The sequence below is a fragment of the Xyrauchen texanus genome, chromosome 21, assembly GCF_025860055.1.
Source record: "Xyrauchen texanus isolate HMW12.3.18 chromosome 21, RBS_HiC_50CHRs, whole genome shotgun sequence".
In the NCBI taxonomy this organism is placed as follows: Eukaryota; Metazoa; Chordata; class Actinopteri; order Cypriniformes; family Catostomidae; genus Xyrauchen; species Xyrauchen texanus.
This window is the reverse complement of record NC_068296.1, coordinates 26,445,911-26,458,041: the sequence shown is the minus strand read 5'-3', so window position 1 is coordinate 26,458,041 and position 12,131 is coordinate 26,445,911.

Sequence of the window (12,131 nt, the reverse complement as noted above, 5' to 3'; positions counted from 1 at the left end):
TCACTTGCTAGTGTAGTACTATCATCACCCAAGATTGGGGAAATGACGTATGAAAGTAAAAAGAAGAGTCTGATACCACACCATTGTTATCTTTGTCCAGCTGCATAAATATCCTGTTGGTACACTCTTCAGCAGTCAGTGGATCACGTTTGGTCAGTGAGACAGCTACACATATCTTGTACACAGCCTGAGAACAGGCAAGACACACTACAAATTATGATTATATGTTGCCCTCTTGTGGAGCAATGAATTTAACCTTTTCATTTAATCTAGAACAGTGCTCAAATAAGTAAAAGAGAACAAAAAAGATTTATAATAGCAAGTAATGCTGTGCTTAAAGGTATAGTTCACCAAAAAGGAAAATTCTTTTATAATTTGCTCACCCTAATATCCCAGATGTGTATGATTTTTCTTCTTATGCTGAATACAAATATTGTATTCAAATATTCTTTATAAGAATATTTCAGCTCTGTAGGTCCATACTATAAAGTCAGCATTAAAGTAATCCATAAAACTCCATTGGTTTAATCCATGTCTCCAAGCGATATGCAGGGGTGTAAAGTAACAAATTACAAATACTTACATTACTGTAATTAACTACTTTTTCTCAAGAATTGTACTTCAGTAACAATTAAAAACAAAAACTCTGGAATCAGATTCATGTAGTGTTTATTAGGGATGTGCATTCATTAATAATTTGGTATTAGAATATTTAAGCTCATAAAAAAAAAATTATATTCTTTACTGTTTGTCCATCGTAATCGATGCGGACCAGCTTAGTCATCCAGGAGTTGAGGGAGTAAGGCAAGTCTGTGAGTGCGCAGATGGCTGATGAAGCCAATCTGTGCACGGAAAGTTCTCTGGCAGTGAGGACAGGGAATGGTGGCTGGCCAATGGGGGTTGCCAGCTCTAGTTTTCCTGGCCTGGCGACGTTTCTCTCTGTTGCAGCAGACCTGTTGGCTTCACAGGTCACAGAGCCATTGTGGACTGCGGGCGCCACTTGTTTCTGTCCTGGGCTGTCTCCCGAAGGTTGAACTGGCCTTTGCTATCCTCTCACTGATTTCATCATTTATTACGACACTGTGGGACAAAGTGCTGCCAAAATAGGTGAACTTGTCCACTGCTCTCAGTCTTTGGCCATTGACAGTGATGCTGAGTTCCATGTACTGCTTTCCAGGGGCTGGCTGGTGCATCACTTCGGTCTTTGTTGTATTGATGGTAAGACCGAAGTTAGTGCAGGCTTCAGAGAACTTGACCATACCATGTTGAATGTCAGCTTCTGAGGCAGCATTGAGGGCACAGTCATCAGCAAAGAGGAAGTCTCTGATGATGTCTGTCATAGGTTTTTGCTTGCAGCCTCCTCAGGTTGAACACTTACTCGTCTGTGCTGTACTTGAAGCCGATTCCTATGACACAGTCAATGAAGGCATCAGTCAGCATGGTGGAAAACATGAGGCTAAAAGTGCTGGTGCAAAGACACATCCTTGCTTGATGCCGTTTGTTACAGGGAATTGCTCAGACGTCTCATTATTGTCCTGAACTCTGGCTTGCATACCATCATGGAATTGTCGAACCATGGAAATTAACTTTGAAGCCATGATCTTCCAGAGGCCATCTCTGCTGACAGTGTCAAAGGCCTTGGTTAGGTCCACGTAGATGTTCAGTGTTCTGATCCTGGCAATTTTTCTGCAGCTGTCTGGCAGCAAACACCATATTAATAGTACCTCGCTCATTGCGGAATCCGCACTGACTCTCTGGAAGCAGTCCTTGGTCCAAGTGTTTAGTGAGATGGTTGAGAAGCAGTCTGACGATGACATAGTCAGGAAGAAGGACAGGCAGGATATACGAGTGACAAAGTCTTTGTGTGGTGCCGACTGCTGAACAGACCACCGCCTCATTGTCTCAAAGATGAACATCAGCATTCAAGCAAAGCATTGCACCCAGAAAACTAAGGCCCCTCGACAATTGAACATCAGCAAACTAAAGATTGCTACCGTTAGCCAGTCCTTGGCCAACATTCTGGGAGAGTGCCTGAAAAGCACCTCCATGGACAGTGAGGACGTGGAAGCTAGTTGGGCAGCCCAGGCAAGATCATCGTCAGACTGCTTCTCAACCATCTCACTAAACACTTGGACCAAGGACTGCTTCCAGAGAGTCAGTGCGGATTCCGCAATGAGCGAGGTACTATTAATATGGTGTTTGCTGCCAGACAGCTGCAGAAAAATTGCCAGGATCAGAACACTGAACATCTACGTGGACCTAACCAAGGCCTTTGACACTGTCAGCAGAGATGGCCTCTGGAAGATCATGGCTTCAAAGTTAATTTCCATGGTTCAACAATTCCATGATGGTATGCAAGCCAGAGTTCAGGACAATAATGAGACGTCTGAGCAATTCCCTGTAACAAACGGCATCAAGCAAGGATGTGTCTTTGCACCAGCACTTTTAGCCTCATGTTTTCCACCATGCTGACTGATGCCTTCATTGACTGTGTCATAGGAATCGGCTTCAAGTACAGCACAGACGAGTAAGTGTTCAACCTGAGGAGGCTGCAAGCAAAAACCTATGACAGACATCATCAGAGACTTCCTCTTGCTGATGACTGTGCCCTCAATGCTGCCTCAGAAGCTGACATTCAACATGGTATGGTCAAGTTCTCTGAAGCCTGCACTAACTTCGGTCTTACCATCAATACAACAAAGACCGAAGTGATGCACCAGCCAGCCCCTGGAAAGCAGTACATGGAACTCAGCATCACTGTCAATGGCCAAAGACTGAGAGCAGTGGACAAGTTCACCTATTTTGGCAGCACTTTGTCCCACAGTGTCGTAATAAATGATGAAATCAGTGAGAGGATAGCAAAGGCCAGTTCAACCTTCGGAGACAGCCCAGGACAGAAACAAGTGGCGCCCGCAGTCCACAATGGCTCTGTGACCTGTGAAGCCAACAGGTCTGCTGCAACAGAGAAACGTCGCCAGGCCAGGAAAACTAGAGCTGGCAACCCCCATTGGCCAGCCACCATTCCCTGTCCTCACTGCCAGAGAACTTTCCGTGCACAGATTGGCTTCATCAGCCATCTGCGCACTCACAGACTTGCCTTACTCCCTCAACTCCTGGATGACTAAGCTGGTCCGATCGATTACGATGGACAAACAGTAAAGAATATAATTTTTTTTTATGAGCTTAAATATTCTAATACCAAATTATTAATGAATGCACATCCCTAATAAACACTACATGAATCTGATTCCAGAGTTTTTGTTTTTAATTGTTACTGAAGTACAATTCTTGAGAAAAAGTAGTTAATTACAGTAATGTAAGTATTTGTAATTTGTTACTTTACACCCCTGCATATCAGCTTTCGGAGACATGGATTAAACCAATGGAGTTTTATGGATTACTTTAATGCTGACTTTATAGTATGGACCTACAGAGCTGAAATATTCTTATAAAGAATATTTGAATACAATATTTGTATTCAGCATAAGAAGAAAAATCATACACATCTGGGATATTAGGGTGAGCAAATTATAAAAGAATTTTCCTTTTTTGGTGAACTATACCTTTAAGCACAGCATTACTTGCTATTATAAATCTTTTTTGTTCTCTTTTACTTATTTGAGCACTGTTCTAGATTAAATGAAAAGGTTAAATTCATTGCTACCGTTAGCCTGACGATGACATAGTCAATGAGAAGCCAGTGCTTTGAGCGAAGGTGCATCCATGGCATCCTGTTGCGTGTTGGGAGGCAGAAGGTTGTGTTGGTGATCAGAAGTCCATGCTCTGCACAGGTCTGGAGCAGGAGAAGACCATTGCTGTTGCATGTGCCGACCCCATGCTGTCTGATGATTCCTTCCCAGGTTTTGCTGTCAGTGCCAACTCTTGCATTGAAGTCACCAAGGATGATGAGATTTTCATTTTTGGGAACCATGGCTATTAGGGGATCCAGCTCTTCATAAAACTTGTCCTTGACTTCGTCTGTGTTGGTGCGTAGGCACTGATGAGATGCTTACGACCTTGGCACAAGGGCAGTTTCATTGTCAAGATCCTATCATTCACCACCTTTGGTGGTCCTGCCAACTTGCCGACCAGTGAGGTCTTCACTGCAAAGCAGACTCCAGCCTCAAGTCTCTCCTCGTTGCTGCGACCACTCCAGTAGAACGTGTAGCCGGATCCTCTCTCACAGAGCTCACCTTCGCCAGCCAGCCACATCTCACTCAGGGCTATGAAGTCGATCTTATACCTAGCAAGTTCTGCTGCAATCAGGGCTGTTCTCCAATGTGGCCTGTCACTGTCATTTCTGTCAAGCAGTGTCTGCATGTTCCAACTGCCAACTGTCAGAGGGATAGTCTTTGTCTTTTTCTTATGATGATTTTGACCACATTGAAGGGGTCCCCATCAGTCGTGGTACGTTGACCAGGATTGGGTGGTGCAGGCAATGTTTAGGGCACCTTTTCTAGCCCCTTCCTCAGACTACGGAGGTGAACAGTGCTGTCCTAAAGAGGGCTGCTCAGTCGCTCAGGGGGCTGCCGGACTCAGCAGCTGCTCCGATATAATGAAGAACCTGATGGCCTGAGCCGCCTGTGTGCATGTTTGCGGCTACAACTTCCAGTGCACCCACACCAGTTGCTTCGTCGCTTGCATGTCACCACAGGGCTTGAATGGGATGGATGACAAAGTGATTTGCGCTGTCATTTTGTTTAATGTGAAGAAGAGTTGCGCATCGTCAACCTCACTCTCTCGTCTGAGTCCATCTGATCCAGAGGCAAGACATGGTCAAGATGGCTGTGGATGGAAATAATTGTGCACAATACTTGTGCACATCCCTAGTGTTTATCATAGATAAGTGATGTATTTTCAAAGTTGGCATACAGTGTTCATTATAATGGAGCATGGGTTTTGCAACTTTGTACTCAATACTCACTACTCATGAGTGCTTTTAAATGAGCTACTCTTTTACTCTTACTTGAGTAGTTTTTAGGACAGCTACTTTTACTCTACTCATCCTACATCTTTTGGGAAGTAACAGTACTACTTGAGTATGATTTTTCAGTATTCTTTCCACCCCTGGTGATATGATAAGTGTAGGTAAGAAACAGATTCATATTTAAGACTCTTTTCACTATAAATACTCCACCCAGCCCAGTAGGTGGTGATATGCACAAAGAATGTGAATTGCCAAAAACTAAAGATGAAGAATGTGAAATTGAAAGAGGAGATTTCTAGTAAAAAATTACTTAAATATTGAAATGTTTCTCACCCACACCTGGCATATCGCTTCAGAAGACATAGATTAAACAACTGCAGTCTAATAGATACCATACTTGCATTGTGTGGACCTACAGAGCTGAGATTCTTCTAAAAATCTTAATTTGTGTTCAGCAGAAGAAAGAAGGTCATACACATAGGATGGCATGAGGATGAGTAAATGAGAGAATTTAAATTTGTGTCAAACAGTATTTATGTAAGTGAACATTGGTTTAGCAGAGGCCTAATTGTTGAATAAATTCAAATAACATAATTTTAACTCAAAATCTAATTGCATAGACCACAGTGCATGTCAGGAGAAACAGCATATTCTCTGTGTTATGGCTCTTCCCTTTTCAAGTTGACATGCCTTAAATGAGTTTTGCAAAGGCTTCTACTTAAAACATCAGGCTTAAACCATCACATGTGCAGGCCTCAAAGCTTCTGTGGTTTTTGAGCTCTGTAATACCCCATTGTTATCTAGCATGCAGAATATCTGCTCTGCATACTCTGCTGACTCTTTTCCCACGGTTCACGTTACAGAAGTGACATCTGAGCTCATGGAGGGTGATCAGCCCACTGGGACACTTGTTCAAGAATTTCCTGCCAGACTGAGTAATAGGAATAGAAGTGTTTGGTAACTGAATGTGTGTGTGTGTGTGTGTTTTTTTGTTTTTTTTATCTGAACATTTATTTATCACATTTAAATCAATAAAATCTAGTTTTATGTATTGATATTGATCAATAATTGTATATGAATATTTAGATCCTAAACAACTGATCTATAGATTATTTGGCTAGATGTCTGTGGTATGATTCCTATTGCTCAAGTCAGTGTGCCAGTTTCTGTCTTATATTTTTATTACACATTTTTTGATGATGAAATGAAACAAAAGTGAGGGGGCACAGAATTCCTAGCTATAGCCCTGCTGTTTATCAGGTTAGTGTTAATGATCAGAACACAGTATATAAAGTTTACATCCACACTGAAAATAATTCAGTAGTGGACATTGGTTCCACACAATGAAAATTAGTTTCTTTGATATTAAAATGTAGGCTACTCCAGGGGCGTGTCTAGAGCATTTTCAGTGGGGGGCCATGCTGGGGCACTACCTCCAAACGGGGTGGCCGCCAGTGACCAAAAAAAAAAAGCTAAATTCTACAGTATATTACGTAAATCCTATTGATTTTATTATTTTTTTAACTTGAATAAAGTTACTTGTAAACAAATGTAGTAATAAAGCATGTAGTAATTTAGTTTTTTGTCATCCCTGTATATATCCATTAAGTTAAATTTGAGAGCCAGTGTTTATTATTTTTAGTGTTTTCATAAAACTAACAAGTTTATAAAATAAAAGCAATTTAAATAATGAGCAATTTTAAAAACCCAGAAGCAGAAACGATGTCAACTATTTTCTTTTAATTAGTTTGGCCATTACAATATACAGTAGTTTTATTCACAAAATAATTCCCCCCACTGTAATAATTCAAATGGTTTGGCCAAAACATCATAGTGTTTCATTCAACATTTCTTTCAGATTAATTTACAAAAAAGCTGAGTAAAACAGAGTTAAAGTTTTAGCACTGTAACAGTTCAAATGAAAACACCACAGTTTAAAAATAAAATATGGAACCATTACATTGTGCTCTGCTAATATATTAAAGAACAGTCTTTAGTTTAGAAACAATAAAAACAGTAGCAGAAAGAGAGGAAAACAGTTGAAAAAGAAAGAAGGCAGACCTCAACTAGTTTCGGTGGTGACTGGCAAGCTCACCAGTATTATTTATAATGGTTGCAGAGTTATTATCTATATTGATTAAAAATAATGGTATTGAAGGTCTTTCAGTGTTGGATAGACATATACTTATAAGTCAGTTTGCTGACGATACAACATTGTTTCTAAAGAATGAATATCAAATTCCATGAGCTTTACATTCTATTAACAAGTTTTCTAAAGCTTCGGGGCGACATTTAAACCTAAACAAATGTGTAATGTTAACACTGCATGAGTTTCCTTTGCAGTCATTATCTAATATACAAATTAAAAGGGAAGTTAAATATTTGGGGATTATTATTTCTAAAGATAAAGATGTTATGGAGAATAAAAATGTGTTGAATAACATAGATAAATGTAAGTCCATATTGAATAGATGGCTGCAGAGGGATCTTACAATTTTTGGAAGGGTTCTTTTATCTAAAATGGATAGTTTGTCCAGATTCATCTATCCAGCCTTCTACTTGCCCATATCGACACGAATGATTCAATTAATAAATAAGGTGAATTTTAAATTTATTTGGAGAAATAAGTGTCAGTACATTAGAAAGGAGGACATGATTAAAAAATATGAAGACGGTGGGGTGAATGCTATCGATTTTGACATTATGAATGGTGTTTTGAAATTGAAATGGTTAAAATCCTTCATTCAAAATAGCCACTCCTTTTGGTTTATTGTCCCCAATGCTATCTTTAACAAACTGGGGGGAATACACTTTCTGTTATGTTGTGACTTTGAGTGCACCTCGTTACCAGTTAAACTTTCATCCTTCCATCAGCAAGTGCTGCTCTATTGGAAACTATTGTTCAAACATAACTTCACTCCTCACAACACTCCAGTTTGGAATTGTAGATATATAAAGTTTGGCAGAAAATCTGTATATCTTGAGGAATGGATATCTAAAGGGATTTGGACTATTGCCCATTTCTTGGATGATAATGGAAATTTGTTACTGTATAGAGAGTTTTGTGAGAAATTCCAAGTACAGTGTACCGTTAATATGTTTAATAGAATGATTAGAGCTATACTTCCTTTAAGATTAAGGGTTAAAGAAGACATGTTGTACTCCAAAATCTCCCCAGTACTGAGACAGCTCTCCTTAGAAGGTTGTGATTTTTGTGATAAAAAATGTACAAATAGAGTCATTAGAATTTTTTTTTTTACAGGCTTATTACCCAAACCCAATTAGATGGGAATATTTGCTTAAAGATTTTGATAAGGTTGAAATAAAAAAAATTAGGACAAATTATTTGTCTTTTCCTCTCCCTCCTAAAGCTAAGGAGGTGAACTTCAAAATTTTAAATGAGATTTATCCTACTAAAGAATTTTTAAGATTGAAATTTAATTTTGATGTGAATAATTGTGTTTTTTGTGAAACAAATATTTTAAATCTAGAGCATGTCTTCTTTGATTGTGATCTGGTGCCCCTTTTGGAGTGAGGTGCAGAATTGGTTAAGGTCTCCCACCTCTCACGTGGAAGTTAATTAGGTTTGGTGTTTGTCTGGAAAACAAAGATTGTGATTTTGTTATTAATTTCTTGTTATGTTTTGGAAAGTTTTTAATTCATAAATGCAGGTGGTTTAAATCTAAACCCAAATTTAATCACTGGATGAATGAGGTTAAACTCTTGTGCAAATCTTTAAAATTTGTTAAAAATCAGAAAGCCCTTAAATTGATTTCTCTTTTGGATACATTTAAATTAATTTAAAAAGTCCCTTTTTATTTATTTTTTCATTTTATTTATTTTAGTTTTTTTTCTATTTAATTATTGGTTTGTTTATAGTGTGTTTTCTGTTCTTTGTACTAGCTATGCTCAACCTATGGCTGAACAATTGAGGTTATATTCAGAGATTTATTGATGTACCTTGTTTGTTTGTGTTGTTGAAGGATAACAGTAGTTATTTGAGAACATTTTTATGTATATTTTGATGTCACTTGTGATTTGTATCCTTTTTTTTGGCAATAAAGATGACTTTATTAAGCTTTAAAAAAAAAAAAAAAAAACTTCTTTGAATCACGAACTTCAGTAGAGTCTATAAACTGATTGGCCGTAAAATGAACCAATCACAAGACATCTTATGGGGGGCACCTGGGGTGGCCAATCGAATTTCAGGGGGGGCCGGTGCCCCCCCTGGCCACCACGTAGACCCGCCCCTGGGCTACTCAACTACTTTGTGTAGAGAAAACCTAAATTAATTGAATTAACCTATCTTAAATTGAATCTGTACAAATAATTCCACTGAACCTTGCAGCCAAGCAACAAGCTACTTTAGCACATTGCAGTATTCTATATATATATATTTTTTGTTTTGTACTGTATGACAAGCATGAAATCCCCTGCCTGGTTTCAGCAATACATTAGTGTAACAAATATTATTCACATACTGTAGTCCCAAAACATTTGGATTGTAATCACAGATGGATTGTCAATAAAATTAAGTTTAGATCAAATGCTAAAGAATTGTGTCCCATTAACCCATTTAAAATAAGTTTGTAAAAAAACAAAACAAAAAAACAACATAGGTGGCATGACCCATCCTGCCAATGCTTCATGGCTATATATTATGTCATATTATGAATTAGGAGGCAGTCCCTTCAAGTAGTGCACTGTGAGCTACTATGCATAAAAAAGCATCCTGATGACATAGTAGGGCTTTGCCAAGTAGAATCTGATCTTTTATCATCTAAACTGCCCTAAATAGTGAGTATCAGTAGTTATAGCACAACAACCTAGTTCATACTCACTTAATGCACACTTAAAGCTTGTGACATAGGTACCACTTTTTCTGCAGGGTAATGTTGAAGCCTGTCCCATCTTCATCAGTGCAACAAAATTAACAAGCACAGTGACACATACAGTAAATAGCAGAGCCCATCTTACTTCTCTCTCACTTAATCATTCTTATCCTGGCTGTCCTGCATCTGTGAAATTAAACACAAATAATATCCCCACAGGAGGACCGCAGGCAGGAGGGTGACACATTTAATGACCTTAAAGACACCTATAGGTGACACATGAATATATGTCATTAATATAATCTTTAATACAAATTAAATTTTTTGGAAAGGTATGAGAAAAATTATAATAAAAAATACTACTCCCTGAAAGTTATCACTGAAGTAAGTGTCATGAGACATCTCACCAGTCTATGTCACAGCTAGGCAATAAAGGTTTCTCCTATTAATCATTTTGGGCGATTTCATAGTGCTGTTGTATTTAATTATTAAGGCATAATACCATATTCTGATTTATAGTTTGTCAGTTGAGGGCGCTATTTCGCAACTGTTGTGTTTGACAGCTGAAGGAACATGCTTTGTGTCGGTTTCAACGGTATCGGTGCCGTGTTTTAGAAAAAAAGGCGGCGTGGCTAAACCAACCGCTTAGTCTCGTGCAGTTAGATCGGCTAAAATCGCCTACTGCACCCATTATGTCCATTTAAATTATTTATTTGGCAAGTTGGCAATAAACACCCACATAAATCAGAATTCAGCTGGTTCTAGGGACTCTGTTACTCACACAATAGCATTATTTAAATTCAAATCAACATTTAAAGATGAAGTATGTTGTTTCTACACCACTATAGCCACCAAACGGAATTGCAAAAATAAACTTTGTTTTCAAAGCAGCTTTCTCAATACGCCCCTGGTCTACTGTTGTTCAAACAAAGAGATAGTCCCGCCCCCAGTAACGTTGTTAGGGCGTGTCTAAGCGGATCACTCAAAACAAACAGAGCAATTTTTTATAGCGCAACAGAAACACGTCCGAACCCTGCACTGTCACAGTATGTACTTGTATTTGATGAGAAATGCACTTCTCGGCCGGTAAAACAGTATGCTCTTTAAGTATACAAGAGGCAGTATGAACAGAATCCGGACATACATCCGGGAACTTACGCACGGTCCCATGACCAGAATATATGATGTGACAACAACAACCGTGAAAATAATCCACTCAAGTTCAGTTAATCAAGCGCCATTAAAACACAATTAACAAAGTTACTGTAGGACTTACTGTTGAACAGGCTTCTGTCCCGTGGTTCTCCGCCATTTGTTTTAAATCCAGCGTTTGAATGTGACATCACCTCAGCTCCCTTTGTGCATTGTGGGATAGGAAAGTGTTCAACCGATCCACACTTCAGATTCCCAACAGAAGTAGTAGGTCATTTCTCACTTACTGTCTTGTGAATGTACTCCACTGGCATACTGTTTTTGGCATACCATACAGCAGGGAAGTATGGATATTCAGAATCAGGGAGTGTTCAGTTTTCGAGAAAATTAACCTATGAATGGCATATTAAGCTGGGATAGTAGGAAGTATTTTAACACAGAAAAGGCTACATACTATTAGTTTCCAGTTTTATTTGTTTATTTTGTAGGTAGCCATGTAAGCGGGGTAGTACATTAGCCTGATTATTACACGACTACCTACCAAATAAATAAATCAACATTAAATATTTATAATGATGTTATATGTGAGAGAACCAGCCTGCTGGTTGGCTGATTTTAAATGGTCGCACAGACTGGTCAGTTGACTGGTTTCGGAGGGGGTTTTGACATTTTTTTTGTTGGTCTGTCTGAGAAGCAAACTAAGACCAGCCTGACCAACTAAAAAATACTGTTCAAAACCCCTCTTAAGCCAGAGTGACCAACTATGTTTGCGTCAGAGTTCTAATCAAGTTTATTTAGCAAAAATGACTGTCTGACTGCTCATTATCCCACTTATTACAAGACTAATTGCCAAATAAGTAAATTAATGGGCATGAAACATAAGTTGAAATGATTAGTTAACTTGTAGATATCGCAGAGTGATATGAGAAGTAGAAAAGATGACTCGCAATACCCGGATGACCGGTCTGATATTGCACTTAATCCCTGGATGTGAGGTTGTTATACAGAAACAGTAAACCGCTACACTGCACAATTGACCAATCAGAATAGAGTATATCAGACAGCCATGAAAATATTATACAGCATAATATTGTAAACCTTTACAATCTGCCTTTATTAAACATGAATATGCCACAAGATGGTGATAACGCTAGACGTAATACTAAAAATACCAAAACTAAAATATAAATAAATATATGAGTGAATCTAGAACACTGAAA